Source organism: Grampus griseus, assembly GCF_964374135.1.
Source record: "Grampus griseus genome assembly, chromosome: 3".
Classification (NCBI taxonomy): Eukaryota; Metazoa; Chordata; class Mammalia; order Artiodactyla; family Delphinidae; genus Grampus; species Grampus griseus.
In genome coordinates, this window is record NC_139019.1 from 129,937,627 (window position 1) to 129,958,024 (window position 20,398).

The following is a 20,398-nucleotide window of genomic DNA, read 5'->3' on the forward strand; positions in this document are numbered from 1 at the left end:
TTACTAGAGAATGGACTTGAGGCTATGGGGAGGGGGAAGGGTAAACGGTGACAAAGCGATAAAGAGGCATGGACATATATACACTACCAAACGTAAGGTAGATAGCTAGTGGGAAGCAGCCGCATAGCACAGGGAGATCAGCTCGGTGCTTTGTGACCACCTGGAGGGGTGGGATAGGGAGGGTGGGAGGGAGGGAGACGCAAGCGGGAAGAGATATGGGAACATATGTATATATATAACTGATTCATTTTGTTGTGAAGCTGAAACTAACATACCATTGTAAAGCAATTATACTCCAATAAAGATGTTAAAAAAAAAAAAAAAAAGCCATGATGGAGCTTTTGTCCTGAAAGGTAGAAGTTACAAATGGGTATCCACTCCCTTTACTGCCTCAATTCCAGTTCAGCCTGCTGACAGCGTTTGATTACCCTTCACTCAAAAACAGTTGAGGGCTTCCCTGGTGGCACAGTGGTTGAGAGTCCTCCTGCCGATGCAGGGGACACGGGTTCGTGCCCCGGTCCGGGAAGATCCCACATGCCGCGGAGCGGCTGGGCCTGTGAGCCATGGCCGCTGAGCCTGCGCGTCCGGAGCCTGTGCTCCGCAACGGGAGAGGCCACAACAGTGAGAGGCCTGCGTACCGCAACAAAACAAAACAAAACAAAATAGTTCTCTTCCCCATTTGATTGTCCAATGAAAGCAGGACAGTATCTGTGCTCATCACTGAATCCCTAGTGCCTAGCTCAGGATTAGGCTACTACAGTGAGGTATCATCAGTCAGAATGGCTGTCATTAAAAAGTCTACAGGGCTTCCCTGGTGGCGCAGTGGTTGAGAGTCCGCCTGCCGATGCAGGGGACACGGGTTTGTGCCCCGGTCCGGGAAGATACCACATGCCGCGGAGCGGCTGGGCCCGTGAGCCATGGCCGCTGAGCCTGTGCGTCCGGAGCCTGCGCTCTGCAACGGGAGAGGCCACAACAGTGAGAGGCCCGTGTACCGCAAAAAATAAAAATAAAATAAAATAAAAAATAAATAAAAACAGTTGAAAGTAATCATCTGTGTTTTAAAATCAAGAAAATGTATCTGGAAACCTGGAGATTTGCAGCTCCTCTTTTAAAAGCCAGACTCTGAATATACCAAAATAATAATAATAATAATGAATTGTACACTTTAAATGGGTCAGTAGCATGGTATGTGAATAATATCAGTAAAGCTGTTATGAAAAAAAATGAGAAGACCTGGCCACACTGAGCCTCTGTTCCTTTATGACTACTATCCAGTGTCAGGATCTAGCTCCCTTTAGACGAGGATGCCTGCATCGGGCCTATGGGCTCAGTCTTTGTGTATTTTATCATACAAAGGAGAGAGGACAGCAGTCTGTCCAGCCCACAAGCTGAGAGCATCCTTATTCGAGAAGAATTTGAGAGTAAAGGGTGGGGAAGACTTTAAGGCTAAGGGCAGGAATTGCATGCAGTCCCTGGAGGGGTCTCCGTACCCACCTCTCTGAGGGAGAGCGGGTGTGATGGGGAGACAGAACACCACTGGGCATTGTGGCCTGAGGCCCCAGAGCAGCAGTAGAAAGCTGTCTGAATGCTAAGGCGTGAGCTTGCAGTTATGTTAGGCCCCAGTGAGACTTCACTCCCCTCCCTGCATCTGTGAAATGGGTGTAACATCCTTGATAGCAATCTCTAAGGCCCTTTCTAGCTCAAACACCCTTCAGGTATGAGAGCAGCTAAGGCAGATGTTACTGTGTTTCAGGTGGAAAGGGGAAAGATGCTGGCTAGAGGCCTTGTGCATCATGATCCTGCTCTTTGGGCAATGGAACTAAGGCTCATTGGAGCACTGAATTCCCTCTGGGGCAACAGACACTGCAAAGAGGCTTCTCCACAGGTGTGAGCCCTAGGACAGAGAACTCTGGGCAGGAGAATTTGGGACCAGCCTTCTAGTCCCAGATGTTTGGCTCAGTTGCTAAGACACCTTGGGTGACTGACTGAACCTCATTGGACTTCTTTCTCTTTTCTGTAAATGAAAGTGGTCGAGCCAGAAGACCTTTCAAGGTCCTTTCCCACTAGGATTAAGTTCTATGTATCAAATCAGAGGTCAAGACTAGTTTGAGAAAGATTTTATCTAATGGGGATTGCTTTTCCGCACCTGATTGGACCAGCTTTAGAGTGTCATCCCCAAGAGGTTGGCCAAGGCTGTGGGATTCTTCTACCTAGGCTTCTGGGAAGTTCTGGGCCAAGGTGAGCTGCCCCAGAAAGTTGTTGAGCGCCCCCAGCAGCGTGCAAAAAGTGGTGGCTCATTCCTTGGCAGGAATGTTGTTGAGGAGGTTCTGTACCTCCTCTGTACCTAAGTTCTGTACTTAGTTTGGGCAGTTGCTGAGAACCCCCTTCCGGCCCCGAGATTTAGAACCTAGGACTGGTGGAGGCCAGGGTCAAAGTATCAACTAAGGTCAGTGAGAGGGGAAGCCAGCCCATCTCGAGAGATTGTCATTTTTTTTTTTTAAGAGGTTTATTTGAGCCAAACTGAGCACTATAGCCCAGGACTATTTCATTTAGAGTCTCTATTTTTGGCGGGGGGGTGGGGGGTTTGGCCACGCAGTATGCGGGATCTTAGTTGCCTGACCAGGGATTGAACCCGTGCTCCCTGCAGTGGAAGTGCAGAGTCCTAACCACTGGACTGCCAGGGAATTCCCCTAGAGAGATTGTCTTGAGTATTCAGAGTCCTCAGGCTTATCTAGAGAAGCACCAGGGCTTGAGCCTAACCTTTGTTTGCCTGGAAGGAACTAACTTGGCTGCCACCAAAGTGAAAATCATTCATTTAACACATTTATTTCAGTAACCTACTAAGTGTTAGACCATGGGAATACTGATGGGAATAAGACAGAAGGGGCCTGCCCACATAGTTTACATTCTAGTGGGGTGACAATGTAAACCAGCAAGGTAGTTCTGGTTATCTGTTGCTGCCTAACAAATCACCCCAAAAACAGCCTGGATCCTGGTGCGAATGTGACCTTTTGTGCGCCCTCCAAGAGTAGAGTTTCTATTTCCCCCAGCCCCGTGGAATCCTGAGATCAAACCCCGCTGGCCTTCAAAGCCATATTCTCTGGGGGCTCCTCCTGTTGCCGGACTCCCAGGCTGCGAAGCCTGACGTGGGGCTCAGGACTTTCACTCTTATGGCAGAACTTCTGTGGTATAATTGTTTTCCAGTTTATGAGTCGCCCACCTGACAGGTATGGGATTTGATTGTATCACAATTGTGCCCCTCCTACCATCTTGTTGTGGCTTCTTTGTCTTTGGATGTAGGGTATCTTTTTTGGTAAGTTCCAGCGTTGTTTTTTGTTTGTTTTGGGTCTTTTTTGTCGATGGTAGTTCAGCAGTTAGTTGTAATTTTGGTGTTTGCTAAGACTGAAGATTAACTAGCCTGTCACAGATCTTTCTTCTTTGCTGGTTGTTGGGCTGCACCCTGGAGGCCTTCAAGGCCTCTGTTGCCCAGCTTCAAGACTGAAGAAAGATCCCAGAGTCAGCAACAGAGTCATCAGTGGTTTAATGGGTGGGGAGCTTACATGTCTGAAGCAAGGTCTTGGAGTGATACCCCACCATGTATGGTGGATGGGGGGCAGGACACACGGCCATCTTCACTGGGGGGTTGCGGGTGGGGAAAGGGAGGCTACTAGTTATATCAAAAACAGCCCTTTTATTCACTGATTTATGGGGCAGGATTTGGACAGGGCTCAGCCAGGTGATTCTTCTTTTCTTTGTGGTAGTGATAGAGGTGGCAGGCAGGTCCTGGTCTACATACAGGGCCCACCACAGCTTCACTCACATGTTTGGAACCTTGACAGGGATGGCTGGGTTCAGCTAGAACTGGAGTGCCTTCAGGTGCCCTCTCCAGCATGGTGTTTTCAGAGTAGTAGGACTTACTACATAGTGGCTTGGGACTCCCGGAGAGCTGCTCCAAGAGACAGGAAGTAGCTGTGGTCAGTATTCTAAGGTGCTGGGCCTGAGCATTGGCACAATATCACTTTTGGCACGTGATGTTGGTAGAGGCCACAGACCCTGCTGAGAATGAAGGGGAGGGGACATGGGCCCTGCTTTTCAATGGGAGGAATGTCGGTTTGCCACCATCTCTAGTACTACTTGGCAGTTTCTGATAGTGGTGAGTGCTGTGAAAGAAACAAACTAATAGAGAAGTGTTGGGCGTTGTGTGGGTGAGGGTAGCTTCAATCAGGGTGTCGGGGAATACCTCTAAGGGTGAGCCAAGTGGGGTCGGTAAGGAGCCTGCTGATGAGCACTCTAGCCTGGAGGAACAGCAGGTACTAGGTGGTGATGAATTTAGAGTTCTCCAAGCAACTGACACGGAGGCTTTTGGAGGCCAGCTTAGGGAGTTTGGCTGCTGTTCTAAAAGCAGGGAAGGAGGTGACATGATCCGACTTCTGCTTTAGGGTTTGTCCATTCTGTGGAGAGTGGACTGGGGTCGGGGCGGGAAGAGGCCCGGCTAGTTGCAGGGAGGCCCCTCGGAGACTTCGGCAGGCATCCAGGAAAGATATGGAAAGGAACAGACGATGGCGTAGTGACTTGGGCCATCCAACTAACTTAGTGTCCTGTCCTGTCCCCCCTCCTCCAGACTAGGCCACTTAAAGAGGGCATTTTGTGATTGCTATTTCTTACTTGCTCCTCTCTTCTCGTACTGTCCAGAAGTCAGATCAGTTGTATTGTGTCCATTAATCAGAAGGGTGGCCTGAGGCAGGCAGGTATATTCCCCCTGGATCTGGGTCTCTTAGCCCCAGAGCCCGGAGGAGTATGAGTGTTTTCTCTGCTTCCCCTGGCCTCTCCCAGGTTCCATGCTCCGGGGTGGAGGTGGAGGGAGCGTGTGGGTGAACAGCATGGCGTCAGGCACAGGGAGGCCTGGAGATAGGGAATGAGCCCGACATGGGCTCTCTTGGTCACAGTTTTCCATTCCTGACTTCTTATTGGAAACTTTCAGGTAAGAACTTCAGGGTGGGGTCAGAGCAAGCTGCCAGAGCTGGAAGTCTGGAGATCCATGTTCTGATTTCAGCCCCACTCTCACATTTCTCCTGGCTGGACATTCATTTCTCACGACTTGTATGAAGGGATTGGATCCCATGCTCATGAGTGCATTGCTCATCCATTGCTGATGTGCCTTTATCTTGTCCCTGGGCTTAGCCAGGTGTTCTAGAACCTGCCTCATGGGTAGCTTGCCTTGTTGAAGACAGATGGCCCAGGGAGCCATGCCAGACTGCCTGAGAGCTTCCACGTCTCCCGTGATTAACAAACTTCTGAGCCATCACACACATTTTGTTCGTGATCTTGGTTCATTTTCACATCCCTGTGGGATCCAGCTGCTACAGTCATGATCCTCATTTTACAGACCAGAAAACAGGAGTTCAGAGAGGTTCAGTAATTTGCTCAAGGCTGCATAGTGGTTTGTTAGCAGCTGGGATTCCAGCTCACGGCAGACTGACTTACCGTCTGGCTTTGCATTCTCCCAGACCACAGAAGTATACGTATCTCACCTGAAAAACTTTCTTGGGGAGAGAGGACCCACACAATCTTCAGACAGCAGGAATCTGTGTGGGCCCCAGTGGCCCAGCCTGGAGGTCCCAGCTCTGCCTGCCCTGGCCACCCTCAGTGAGTGTGAGCCAGGCCCAGGAACTTCTGATCCTGCTGGGGAGCCCTGGCCCCACTTCCCTCAGAGATGTTCCTCTTCAGCTCTGTCAGGCCACGTGCAGCCTGCTGGAAAGAGCCCTGCTGACCTTGTGGTTTCTCGGGCATGGCCTCTGGGCCAGTGGGAGGGGTGGGGGCTGCTTTCTACTGGCATTGGGAGGTTCTCTGGCTCTGGGTTGTCAAAGCGGATGGAAAATACGATTATGTGTTGGGTCTTATTTATTTACTTACTTTTTGGCTGCGTTGGGTCTTAGTTGCAGCACTAGGGCTCTTCATTGCAGCGCGTGGGCTCAGTAGTTGCAGTGCGCGGGCTTAGTTGCCCTGCGGCATGTGGGATCTTAGTTCCCTGACCAGGGATCAAACCTGCATCCCTTGCATTGGAAGGCGGATTCTTAACCACTGGACCCACCAGGGAAGTCCTTGTGTTCGGTCTTTTAACTTCTTTTGAAGGGGAAATCTTTTCACCTTATTCAAGCAGCACCAGTTCATTGTAGAAAAAACGTCCAAATGTGTTTTAGCGAAGAGAAAACAAATCCCTTCATAATCTGTTCCACCAGCCACCAGAAATACTACTGAGCAACCATATCCTTTTAGATCAGTGCTGCCTAATAGAAATACAATGCAAGCCGTGTATACAGTTAAAACTTTTCTGGTAACCACATTTTTAAAAAGTAAAGACAGGTGAAATCAACTTAAATAATATCACAGTATTAGGATAATCACAATATTATCATTTCAGCATATAGTCAGTATAAAAAATTACTGATTCTACTAAGTCTTTGAAATCTGGTATGTCTTCTACACTTAAAGTACTTCTCAATTCAGACTAGCCACGTTACATGTGTTCAGTATCCACATGTGGCTAGCGACTGCTGTATTGGACAGCACATTTCTAGATTTTTCTTTGTGAGTCACACACACACACAGCACACACATATGTATATTTTGTATATATACACACACCTTTAAAAAAAATGGGATCATGATATTTTGTGAGCCAAATTTTTTCCCCCACTTAAAAACATAGGCTTTCAAAGTTGCTTATAACCCTCAAAGCAGCCTTGGTAAAGGAAGGTTACATTTTCCTGGTGAGAAAGGTTAAGGAGCTGACCAGTACTACATTGCTGCCTGGCAGACGCGCACACCCACTCTCTACCCGAGGCCCCTGCTCCTGCAGGCACCTGGAGTTGATCTGAGACCACTGAGCCCGGCCAGAATTCACACGTACCCTGTGCACATGTGCATGCATACCACCCTTTTGCTGAGGGAAGCAGGCCCACGCAGGGGAAGCTACTGACCGAGGCTGTTGTACAGGGGTGCATTGTTTAAAATACAGGCCCTCCGATGCCCAGTTCAGTGCTCTTTCCATCACTCTCGGCTGGTTTCCAAGAGCTTACTGCTTGGGTTTGCGACTAGCCAAAGTACAAAGGGGAAGCCCGGGAGGGGTGGGAAGAGCCCTCCACTTGGGTTTGCCCTGGGATACCCCCAAAGGCCACAGCACATCCCTAGTGGAAGCTGGCCAGCAATGGGAAAAAGACCAGCAGGGCCAGAGTGAGTGCAGAAAGGAACGTGGGTTGGACTGGGTGAGGTCAGGACTTAGAAATCTCTCAATAATTGATTAGTTTGTCAAACAGTGCTGTCCCCCTAGTGCAGGGACACATGCTTCACACCAGGCGGCTTTTGTGGCAAGAACCTCATTTCTTAGCAGGTCTGAGGTTTGTAGGAGCCTGGTGTCATTTTTTTCCGTCTTCCCCCACACCCAAATCTTTGCCTCAGTTTTTCAGCCTGTAGAATGGGGCTGCATTCTAGGCAAATCACTAGCCTGCTGCTGGCCACCCCCTGCCCCCTCATAGGAGGTTGAGCAGCAGACCTTGGATTGGGCCTCAGGTAAGGTAATCAGATTCCTGATGACTGAGGTTTTGAAGACTGGGTGGATCCAGGGAATCCAGCCTTTTTCCCCCATCACTGTAGCATCCAGCAGCCCTGAGCCAAGTCTCCACAGGCTGGGAGGGGCTTGTTTCAGGTACCTTGGAGGCAGCTGGTTTATACTCCTGGAAGCTCTATTGCCCTAAGGCGGGACACGGCCCAAGGTGGCCTGCCAGAGCTGAGGATTCTAAGCCGCCATCCTTTGATTACTCCTGGGGTCTAGTCTTACTCATCAAGTCCTTAGATTCCAAGGGTTGGTACTGCCTTTGGGATAGCCCTTTAGACTTTACAGAACACTTCTTATCTCACAGTACCCTTGAGGTGGGTGGTAATCGGCCCCCTTTTATGGAGAAATTCCTTCTCCATAGGCTCATGGAGATTAAGGGACTGCCCAGGGTCAGAGTTAAAAACTGGCAGAGCCAGTCCCCCTCCCCAACCCCCACCCCTTTAAAGCACAACTAATATGGAAGAAATTAAGGAGAGTAAAAAGAAGATAAGCATCAGTCTTCCTTTCTTACTTTTTTTTTTTGATGTGGACCTTTTAAAAAATTTATTTTATTTATTTATTTTTGGCTGTGTTGGGTCTTCGTTGCTGCGCATGGGCTTTCTCTGGTTGCAGTGAGCTGGGCGGCCGGGGGGCTACTCTTCGTTGAGGTGCGTAGGCGGTGGCTTCCCTTGTTGTGGAGCATGGGCTTTAGGCGCGCGGGCTTCAGTAGTTGTGGCACATGGGTTCAGGAGTTGTGGCTCACGGGCTCTAGAGCACAGGCTCAGTAGTTGTGGCGCACAGGCTTAGTTGCTCCGCGGCATGTGGGAGTTTTTAAAGTCTTTATTGAATTTATTACAATATTGCTTCTGTTTTATGTTTTGGTTTTTTATCCCTGAGGCATGTGGGATCTTAGTTCCCTGACCAGGGCTCGAACCTGCACCCCCTTCATTGGAAGGCAGAGTCTTGACTACCAGGGAAATCCCAAGCATCAGTCTTTCTATTAAGATATTGCAAAGGAGGCACTTAGCACAGTGACAGATCATACTGAAGGGCTCAGTAGTAGCTGCATAATCATTTGTTTAGAAAGATACTTGACTTGATCAAGGAGCTGTGGGGATAGCAGTTTGTCTTACTGAGCGGGAGGTTCTCTTGGGGAAAGGAGTGTGAGGGCCGTGGCAGCCTGGGGATGCCAGACTCCTGGCTGGGAATGGAGAGGCTGGCTGCTAAAGTTCTCCATTGGCTGTGGCTGGGCTTGCAGTTGCTCTGGGATGGTCTCTGCCATTCCAGGTCTTCCCTGTCCCAGCCCCTGGCTTGCATCGTCACTGCCATTGCCACTCTGAGGTGGCAGCTTTTTGCAGATCCTAGAGTTGAGGAAGGCCAGAATCCAAAGGGACTTTTGGAAGCCATCTGGTCGCTTCTCATTCTGCAGAAAGCTGACGTCATCTGTTAGCCAACGTCTCCCGGGTGGCACCAAAGGAGTCAGGATGCCCATGCTAGTTCTCTCTTCCTTCAGCCTTGTTTCTTCAAGGATAGAGAAATAGGAGGCCCTTCAAATGGTTGGTGCTGTAGGAGTGAAGATTAGAAGAGGACTAGGTCTGGCAGCACGTGCCCCAAGGTGACCCAGTGCAGATGCTGTGACTCCTGTTCCTCCAGACACAAGCTTTCAGCTCTCTTCCCTCCCCTACACTGGGCCAGGAGTTGACACACCCTGAGCAGGCCGGGGAAGGCCTGCCCAAATGGAGGAGGTATTGCTCAGAAATGCTCTCAATTTCCCAGTAACAGCAGCACCTGCCCCTTTCCACTCTACCTTACTGATGAGCTCTTCAAGATAGAACATAAAGAGTGTAAAGCATGGTTCTAGGAGGGGTGAGGAACACTCAAACAGCCAGGATCAAGTAACTAACAGGTTCACCAATGAGTGAGATGAGGTGGAAAAATTTGTCAAAGGCCTTAATCAGCGATATGTATAAACTTCCAAATAATAGCTAACGAGTAATGAGTACTTCCTGTGTGCTTCCCCAAGTGCTTTACAAATATCAACTCATTTAATCTGCAGAATCCCAGTAGGTTAGAAACTCTGTTCCCATTTACAGAAATCCAGAGTCGCTGAGGTAGGATTGGCAGAACCGGGACTCTGGAGCCCAGGCTCTTTCTTAACCATTGCACTGCCCTGCTGCTGGTAGTGAAGTGGGGTGATCCGGGCTGACCTTGGGGAAGTAGCAGCCAGGTGAGCTTTCCACAGAGGCGCCCATTCCATAATTCTCACTTGTGTTTCTGCAGTTTGTTCTTCCTGAGCCTTGCCTTAACCTCTCTGGGAGAGGCCAGGCCTAAGGGTTGCAGGTCTTACCTGGGGGTGAGGACAGAGTGGTCCCTGGAGGGAAAGTACATTGAATCCACCAGCACCCATGTCAGCTCTCATGTCAGTCATTAGTTTCATGGGCTGGACCCTTGGCAGTCTTACCCATTTTTGTATTCATAATACATAGTATGGGCTAAATGGTTGTTGGGATGAAGAGCATTTTTCAGTTGTTACCAAACTGGAATTATAAATACGTTTGTGACTGCTGTCCCTTCTCATGCCCACAAAAGACATGGCTAATTGATCACAGGCTTTTCCTGAGCCTGTTTACTGAGGATCCTCAGTACAGCATCGCAGGCAGTTGAGATCAACCAATTACAGGTGGAGTTAAGATTAAGACTTTATATAAACTGAGCCCTCAGAGAATAGGGACTGTCTTGTTTACCATTACTTCCCCAGTGCCTGGCACACAAAATCCCTCATGTCAGTGGTGACGTTTCATGATAAGAGTGGCAGGAGCCTAGGGCTGGCATCTTCAAAAACAAGTTGATATTCTTGGGACAGGCCAGGAAGCTCACTGTGTCTCAGTTCTGTCTTATTATGTAATATGGGGAGAACCATTTCCACCCTTCCTACCTCAAACTGAAATTGTGAGATTTAGATGCATGATGGTTGAGGTAGACCTTACGAGCTGATTAGCCCTGGTCACCAACGATAAGGAAGGGTAATTTATCTGAATGGCTGATTTATGCTCTCCTCAGCTCTCCCCTGTGCTCTGGTGCAGAGCCTACACAAAATCTCTGCTTTTCTACACCCCTTTCTCCCTCCTGTCTGTCCTTTGTCCGATGGGGGTTCTGCAGTTTCTTTCATCCTCTCCTTTCTGATCTGCTGGAGGGGGCAAAATTCTCCTGGGCTTGTTGCAGCCAGAGCCCAGGCCTTTGGGTTGCAGACCACCCTAGAGCGTTGCCTTCGCAATTAATAGTGCTTGGATTCCTGGCTGTGCTTTGCTCCTGTCCCCTATGCTGAGTGGCATTGTCCTCACCTGGCAGGTGAGCTAATAGGCTCAGAGAAGTGGATTCTGGTGCTGATGGCCTCAGTCCATGGTAGGGTCAGCTTGAGCTGGAGCCCTTTGGGACCTCAAGAACCTAGTGTCGTCTCCTGCAGTGCTGAGAGGCCTAGGGTAGCCTGAACTTTCAGGTCCTTGGGGTCAGCTGCCTTCTCACTGTGTGACCTTTGGCTAGCCACCTAGCATCTGGGTCTCCTCTAAAACTGGGATAGCTCTGCCCCTGCGAGGGTTAGAAAATGCACAAAAGGCCTGCAGCAGGAGGCCTGAGGTAAATGCTTAGTAAGTGGTAGCCATTATTATTTAACAGATCCAGACCTCAGGGCCTTGGGTGCGCAAACAGCGATGTGTGGGGGAAGAGTGGAAGCTGTTTGGTTGTAAGGAAGAGGCAGACAGGTCCCTTCAAGCCTTCATTCTTCTGGCACAGCCATAGTCGGGAGCTCACTGTAAAACTCAACCTCAAGCTCAGCCCACGCTGATTTTTTTGTGAGCTCACGTCTGTCAGACACTCTGCTTGTGGCTTCTTGGCCTGACCAATCTTTGTTCTTGATGCTGGAGATTGGGTGGTGGTGAGTTCCTCATACATCCCTCCTCAGGCTGCTGTCTGTGTGTGTAATTAAAGCACGCTCCCTTCCTGCTCTTGTGAGCCGGTTAATTCCTGTCTACACTCCCTGTCCATAAATATGAGACCCTGGACTGGGGCTTGGAGACCAGGGGGTCCCTTACCGCCAGTCTCACTCATTGGCAGCTCAGTTCTCAAACATTAATTGGCACCAGCCTTGCACAGGAAACTTGTTAAAAAATGCAGATGCTCATGCTCTGCCCTCTTGGCAAACTGCTTTCTGGAGCTTGGGAGAAGGCAGGAATCTGCATTTAACCAAGGTCACCCACCCCCACCTCCTCTGGTGTTCTTAGATTGTGGAAGTGGTGTTGCCAGTCTGCTAGCTTACTGGTCCCAGTTTCCACAGGCATGAGTTGAGGGGTTTTCATAACAGCCTTCTGCTCAGGGACTCCAGCTGAATGGGACGTAGAGTGGGAAGGGGGCTTGGGTTCCATTTCCACCAGAATAGTTCTGCAATTTAGTTTTCTTTTCAAGAAAGTATTATTTAATACAAAAATGTAAAAGAGGGAAACATTGAAACAAGGACCCATGTACCCACTACCAGTTCTTAAGAAGCACAGCCCTGATTTTAAAATACTAATTGGGTAGATCAGTTTACCAAGGCAAAAGAAATAAAGCAAAAATAAACAAATGGAACCTAATCAAACTTAAAAGCTTTTTGCACAGCAGAAGAAATCATAAAATGAAAAGACAGCCTATGGAATGGGAGAACATATTAGCAAACAATGCAACTGACAAGGAGTTAATTTCTAAAATATACAAACAGCTCATACAGCTCAATATCAAAAAAGAAACAACCCAGTCAAAAAAATGGGCACAAGACCTAGATAGGCATTTCTCCAAAGAAGACATACAGATGGCCAATAAGCACATGAAAAGATGCTCAATGTCACTTACTATTAGAGAAATGCAAATCATAACCACAGTGAGGTATCACCTCACACGGGTTAGAATGACCGTCATCAGAAAGTCTACAAATAAATGCTAGAGAGGGTATGGAGAAAAAGGAACCCTCCTACACTGTTGGTGGGAATGTAAACTGGATGGAGGTTCCTTAAAAAACTAAAAACAGAGCTACCATATGATCCAGCAATCCCACTCCTGGGTATATAGACAAAACTATAATTCGAAAAGATACATGCACCCCAGTGTTCATAGCAGCACCATTTACAACAGCCAAGACATGGAAACAACCGAAGTGTCCATCCACAGATGAATGGATAAAGATGATGTGGGGTATATATACAATGGAATATTACTCAGCCATTAAACAAAGAAGAAATACTGCATTTTGCAGCAACATGGATGGACCTAGAGATTATCATACTAAAGTGGCGTTAGTTAGACAGAGAAAGACAAATATTACATGATACCACTTATACGTGGAATCTAAAAAATAATACAAATGAACTTATTTACAAAACAGAAACAGACTCACAGATATAGAAAACAAGCTTGGGGGAAGGGGAGGGATGAAGAAGGAGTATAAAATCAACGGATGCACAATACTATACATAAAATAGATAAGCAACAAGGATTTCCTGTATAGTATAGCACAGGGCACTATATTCAGTTTCTTGTAATAACCTATAATGAAAAATAATCTGAAATATATATATATAACTGAATCACTTTGCTATAACCTAAAACTAACACAATATTGTAAATCAACTGTGCTTCCATAAAAAAATTTAAAAAATACTAAATGCGGTGGTGTGGTTCTGAGTAACCCCTATCAGAATTAGCAGGTGAAACGCATTTGGTCTATCAAGATAACTGCAAGTGTGTCCAGAGAAAACCACCCTTAGAATTACTAAGCAGATTCCTGGCTCCACCATTCCTGAGCAAGAATCTCTGGAGGGTGGGACCCAGGAATCTGCATTTTGACAAGCTTCTCAGAAGATAGATAATTTTTTTGCATCCTGAAATCTTAGGGCCCAAGTCCTTTGTAGCAGTAGTTTCAGAGGTAGCTTGTACCCCTGGAAAGCTGGTTTCATCTAAGGTTGGGGTTAGGGTGATCAGTGAGTGTGAGGGTAGAATTAAAGGGCGTTAGGACTGAAGATGACCAGATCCCCACACCCCAAGAACAGACCTCTGAGTAGAGAAACTGAAGGCACCCAGAGGGGAATTCTTCCAAGCTCCAATAGCGAGGGCTGTAGTGCCGGCACCAGGACTGGCGTCAGTCTCCCGGCTCCTAGCCCCGTGCTCTGGACACTGACTCACTGTCATGGAACATGGGGCAATGGTCCTTCCTTCCTACTGTGGCCAGATTGAGCAATTAAAAATACACCATGCCCAGTTAAATTTGATTTTCAGGTAAGCAGCAAATATTTTTTTTTAGTATAAGGTGTCCCAAATATTACGTGGGACATAATCTAAAAAATTAGTGTTGTTTATCTGAAATTCGCTAAATCTGGCAACTGTAATCCTTCTTAAAAATTTTTTTAAAGCACCAGACAGATTCAAGAATTGATTCAAAGAGATTTAAAAAAATAACTGTAATGCATTTATGGTAGTTTTCTGTTTAACTCTGCCCATATTTAAGCTCTTAAACAATCCTGTTACCTAGCAGCCACCCTGAACCCCTATCATAGTTTCAGAAAATGAGAGGTTAAGTCTTACTCTAGGATCTTCCATGCAGGGTGCCTTTCTGCCTCCTGATGAACCTGCTTGCTTGGCTTTCATTCCTCTGTGGCCCTGTTAATGCCTATCGAGTTACAAGCTGCATGAGGAGTTGGTCAGATAAGACCATCTCCCCTGGCCTTATGAGTTACTTGTTTGATGGCAGCTGGTTGTTAGAGCATTCTCATGTGGACTCCAGAGTCTATGCTGTTAACAGCTGCTCTGTCCTGCCTCTTAGCCCAACAGCCTAACTGGGGTGGGGTGGGGCGGGGAGGGGGGGTGGTAGTGTAGGGGTCACATCCCCTCTACATTTGCTGAAGGGGGAGGGAGTGAAATAGGGCACCAGTGAGCAAGGGCGGGGAGTCTGCTGGTGGGGCAGCCTGCCTCCATGTCCATGGCGTCCCAGGGCTCTTTTCTTCCCCAGTTGGAGTATAATAAGTAGCACTGAAGGGGCCTCCAAGGCTTGCCCAAACTCAGCAGCAGGGACAAATCAGCGGCTTTTGGGGAGCAGGGCCAATCTGGCTGAACTGGATTGGGGGAACTAGTCTTTACCCAAGAACTCCAATTCCCCATGTGCTTCTGGGACACTTGGCAAGTCTCTCCCATTTCTGCTGGAGTTTTCCCTGTTACCGAGTGTCCCCAGCCTGCAGGGCTGGAGCTGTTAGGACCCAGCCATTTGAGAGAGCAGGAAACTGAGGGTTAGTGAGGGTACCCAACCTGTCACACTAGATAGATGGCTGGTTAGGACCTCTAGAGCCTGCCTGCCCCACGTCTTCCAGATGGAGCCAAGAGCCTTCCCTGGAGAAGTGCAAAGAAGTTAAGTCGCTGGTGGAAGTGGGGCCCCGCTTGCAGATCCACTTCAACCAGAGCGCCCCTCCTTTTCTGTTATGTATCCCAGCTCCATGTGAGAAGCCGTTCTTAAAAACGGGGACTTTCTGGGACTCTATTATAGGCACCATCAGTAGTTGTGGGGAGTGGTGCCTGGAATGCTTGGGTCCCTGAGGCCCTGCTCTCCATCCTGTGAGTGCGTGTAGTTGTGCACAGGGCATATTTTGTTGAGTGAGAAAATTGGCTTCCTGACCTGTGGGAAAAGCTCAGGATCACTAGGCAGAAACTCGATGTTCACTGTCAGCTCCACAACAATTCACTGGTCACTTTGGGCACAGCCTGGTCCCTCCTGGGCCTCAGTTTTCCTATCTGTACAATGGCATGAGTTCTCAGGTCCCTTCCAGCCTCTTCACTCCAATAACAGGGATAATCCACAGTAATTTCTTGGAGATTCAGAAGCCTCGTGCAGCAGAGAATGCCTTAGACTTAGGACGGTAAAAATGAGTTTGCATTACCTAAGGTGTGGTGGGGGACCACAGGGACAAGGGAAAACCAGCTTTGATGTCAGCGGCCTCCCACAGAAGGACGGTGGAGTCAGTGGGGCAGCAGAGCATTGCAGCCTGCCTGAAGATTGGCTCTGAAATCCAGGGCTCAGCTGCTGGGTGATTAACCTGCTCCTCAGGCAGCGCTTAGGAGAGCATGCAGGAGCCCACAAGCTGGATGTGGCTTGAAGAAGGTTTTGGGTGTTTTTTTGTTTTCTTTTGTGGTACGCGGGCCTCTCACTGTTGTGGCCTCTCCCGTTGCGGAGCACAGGCTCCGGACGTGCAGGCTCAGCGGCCATGGCTCACGGGCCCAGCCGCTCCGCGGCATGTGGGATCCTCCCGGACCGTGGCACGAACCCGTGTCCCCTGCATCGGCAGGCGGACTCTCAACCACTGCACCACCAGGGAAGCCCGGGTTTTGTTTTTTAATGTGAATTCATTAACAATATTTAGAAAGCAGAAAATTTCCCTTCCATATCAAATTTATTTTTCTACCTTTCTTGAAAACTCGGAAGCTCTGGCAACATAAGCTTGTGTTCATGGGTGGCATTGTGACTGCTCTTGAGTGGGTGCTGCCCTCTTAGCTGGTGTCTGTGCTTCCCAGCTTGCCATGCCGGCCAACCAGCCAGCCAGCCTTGTGATTTATGGTGTAGCCTGGGGCCTGGCGGCTTAAGTCTGGGACGTCTGGGGAGTTCCTGTGCTGTTTTGTTTGCTGCACACTCTCTGTTCTGTTTTCCACAGCTGACGTCTGGTGTTTGGGTTGAAGCACACTGATTCCAACTTGAAGGAGAACAGGGCATAGGTCTAGACTCCAGAGGGGTTGCAGTTGCCAGGCTGCAGAGCTGTGCTGTTCAGACATAATGCAAAGGGGTAATTAACCTCTTTTCCCAGAAAAGAACGCTCTGGAAAGTCCTTCAGGAAGCACCCATGCCGATGGAGATTTCTTAATTCAGCAAATATTTACTGTGGGCCAGCCATGTACAGGCTGCAGTCTTGGGTTCCAGCGGCCAATGAGAAACGCAGAAAAGATCCCTACCCTTGTGGAACTCCCAGTCATTGTCCACACATCCAGCACGTTGCCGGCTGGTGAAGCCCAAGGTGGAGTCAGGCTGTACCTGGGTTTCAATCCATCTCTGCTACCTACTAGGCAGGTGGGCTCTCTGAGCCTCAATTTTCCTCAGCTGTAAACTGGGAGTCTTCATCATCTTACCTGCCTCCTAGCTCCTAGCGTGGTTGTGAAAAATAAATGAGCTACTGCATGTGAAGTACTTTGGCATTTTGCGTGGATAGTATATGGACTCAGCAATTGATTAGTCTAGTGGGGTTGAGATGCACAAAAGTGCAACCATTTCAGGGGCTAATGAGTACTCTGAAGATCCCACATGATAGACTGAATTAGAACTTGATCCAGAGCTGCTAGTTGGGCAATTAGGGAAGGCCTTGAGAAGAATTTATGCTGAGATCTGTGTGTCACACAGAATACATACTGTGTGACCCTGGGCAAGTCTCTTCCGTCAATTTCATTTTCCGAACAACTGGAATGTCTTTCTGAAACAATTATGTGAAATTACACATAGCAAGTTAAACCAGTTTTTGGCACCTAGCCACTACCCAGTAAAAGGTGGTGATTACGATTACCGTTCTAACTAGAACCAAATGTGCTCTTCGGAAAGGCTGCGTTAGGGAGCTGGTGCTTGGAGGCCAGAGGCTTCACTGCCTGCTGATATATTTCAGCTGTGATGACGATTAGTTAATTAGCTTTGGGGTAGGACTTCAGGGACTGGTACCAGTAGTGGGAGTGACCACAGCCACCCCAGGACAGCAGAGTCCGTGTCTGGGGCAGGGAGAGTCACTGCAGGCTATAGATAGTTGACTGGGGCCTGAGCCTGAGCTGGGCTGGGCCAGGTGGTATCATGTGACCAGAGCCCGCTGCCCCTGCCCCTCCTCCCAGGCCGAGGGACGCAGACTCTTCAGAAGCTTCCTTTGAGCGGAGCCTCAAGGTGAGCGGACCTTCCGAAGGTTTCTTCTCTCTGTCCAGTTCTTTCTATAAGGGCACCCTTCAGCCCCCTCCCGTGTTTCACCTGCAGGTCTGGGGGAACTTGGGGTGGGAAGGCTGGATAGAGAGAGGCTTCTGAGAGGTGGTGGCAGCGGTAGGAATCAGTGAAGAGGGTGAGGATGGTTAACACAGCATTTTTTTTTTTTTATTCTGTAGAAGAGTGTTCCTGCCGGGGTGGGGGTGGCGTTGGGATCAGTGAGGATGGGATGAAAAGACCGGGTCCCCAGCCTCCTCCCCTGTGACTCCACCACACCCCCAGGCTGGATGACAGCTGAAAATACATCAGGCTTTTCTTACTCTGTCCCCAGGCTGGCCCTGGGAGGGACGGGCACAGGTGGGTGATGTAATCTAGACTCCTACTGGCCTCACTCCCTGCCCTTAAATGGTGTCTCTGCCTTCCACAGTGAGGGTCCTGGGCTGTAGTTCAGGCAGTGGTGGGGGCAGAATCCATGTCAGCTGGATGCTTACCCCCGCCCCCGACCCCCATCCTCACTGGGGCAGATGCTGAGGTGGAGGGACTGGGAAGCAGGCCTGAACGCCTCTCTCCTCACGGGACTGGGGGGTGCCACATGTGGGGCTTCCTCCGGGCCTGCTTGGTGGCAATTTCCCTTGCCTCTCTCTGGGTGCAGGAGAGGGGATTGTCAGGTTGCCAGTGTCCAATCCTAGGAGTGTCGCTTGTCTTGCTCTATGACCTTTTAGGTTTCCCTGCAGTGGGCCTTGGTTTTCTCCAGTGTGTAGAATGATATCCTGCAGCCCAGCCATTGAGGGCCTGCCCTGCTGGCCACGATGAGGAGGTAATTTGGACCGTCCTCCAAGTGGCTGAGAGCACAGGCTTTAGAGTCTGATTGCTTAGCTTCAGATCCTGTTCTGTTGCTTGCTAGCTGTGATCTTGGTAAATAACCTTTCCACCATGTACCTTGGTTTTCTCATTTGGAAAATGAGACCAATTAGAGAAACTAACTCAGCATCAGAACAGTGCATGGCACCTAGTAAGTGCTCACTCCGTTAATACTATGACCACGGCTTGTTGCTAGCATCTCTTCTGCTTTCATGAGAAGTCTCATTGGTTGAGATCTTACCTTTTCTTCCCTCTACCTCTAGGTGTGAATTTCCTTTGTTCAGTTGAGGAAGGTGAGGGAGGCCCCAGGAAGGGGGTGGTATGTAGTATCTCCAAGGCTATACAACTGGTGAGTATTGGAGTCTGGACTAGGACCCAAGACTGATTTCAGGTGATCAGTTGCCTCTGGAGTCAAGGCAGGGCTGGGACGTGGGTTCCCCTGGGATCCAGCAGTGCCTAGGATACTTGTTTCTCTGCCGGGGGGAAGGCTCCAGCTGAGGGTTAAGGCCATAGACTCAGGAACAAGCACTTGGAAAGCAAAGCTTCTTTTCTTCTCTACTGTGAAATCCTAGAGGAGATGGGTGTGTGAACTCTCCGTTCGTTAAACAAACGTCAGCCGTGTTGCTAGGTCCTGAGCTAGACTCTGGGATCACTGCTATGAAAGCACCCTGGTACTTGCTCTTAAGGGGTGGGGTGGGCTGCATGGTGGATAAGTAACCGGGCACCTAACACAACGCAGTGAGAGCGCAGAGCCAGGGCACTTCGCCTAGGATCTGGTTGGACTCCTCCGAGGGGGTTGACCTAATGGCCAGGTATATGGCAGCAGGTGGGTATGAACTCCAGTAATGTAGCCCCTAAGCCCCTACAAATTACCTTGTTCCCCAAGGTAGAAGTTCTTTGCAATCAGGGTAAATTCAGTCTTTTTAGATACTTGACTCATCTCTAGGAGATGATGCCAGCCCCACAATAAATATTTGGCCTTCGCCTATTCTCCTGGCACTAAGGCCTGAAATCTAGTAGTTCCCTCTGGCCAGCCCCATCCTGCAAGGCCTTCTCCCATCTTACCCGGCCCCATCTCACTTCACCTACACTCATCCCTGTTTCATTTCCAGCTTTTCCTCTCCTCTTACCAGTTCTTTTTACCACAACCCGATGAGTTTGACTCACCCACGTGCTTTCTCCCCCTAAACCTCCCCTAGTTTCCCGCTCCTTAGACCTCCTAGATCTGGCCCTTCTAGGTAGCTTTTTTTCCAAAAGATAAGCTTTAGGATCTTCCTGGAACAAGCAGTATAGAAAATATAGTTGACCTTTGAGCAACACAGGTTTGAACTGTGTGGGTCCACTTATATGTGGTTTTTTTCAACAGTAAAAGCACCACATGATGTGTGATTGGATTTTTCGACTATGTCGGGGGTGGGTGCCCCTAACCCCCGTGTTGTCACGTTCCCCTGGTCAGCTTGGGATTGTGGGGGAGTAGGGAATCAGTGGGCTCTTTCAGTGGCAGTTTAGCGCTCCCATTAATTGGAGACTGAACTTTTAGTACTTTACCATGTCCCTTTGTGATCTTGGTGAACAGAATGTCAGGCAGGGTGATTACAGGATCTGATGCCTCGCAATTTTGAAAGAGTTTTTATTAGAGGAAATAGACAGTGACCTGAAAAACTTTGCCTTAAACCTTTTCCAGTAGTTTTCAGGAGCACCTGGCCCTCTGACTGATCCTCTTTTCCAACTTTGTGTTGATGAAGTTGATGTTGCAGGCCTTTGGGCATGCTCTCGTTCTGGTAGCATGCAGGCGGTGCTGTTGGGGTGTGGAGGCTGGGTCCCTGCAGATGTGACTGCTGTCACAGCTCGTGTGTAGCTGAGGGAGGTGATCTTCTCGTGGCTGCCCCTGCTGGTCCTAGTCAGGGAACTAGGTGGTATTAGCCTTCTCTGGG

General features: G+C 49.0%; 1 protein-coding gene across 4 annotated transcripts in view; it reads left to right on the forward strand.

Annotated features, from left to right (window-relative positions):
• Positions 1–20,398, forward strand: part of LARP1 (La ribonucleoprotein 1, translational regulator) — a 58,091-nt gene that overhangs the window by 12,556 nt on the left and 25,137 nt on the right. The window contains exon 1 of one of the 4 annotated variants that reach the window (XM_082650100.1): positions 17,534–17,570. The exons of 1 other annotated variant lie outside the window; for it this stretch is intronic. The gene's annotated coding sequence lies outside the window, so the exon portion shown is untranslated. Of the gene's footprint in view, positions 1–17,533; positions 17,571–18,332; positions 18,421–20,398 lie in introns of those variants that run through there. 2 more of the 4 variants (XM_082650099.1, XM_082650101.1) reach the window with 2 other exon arrangements.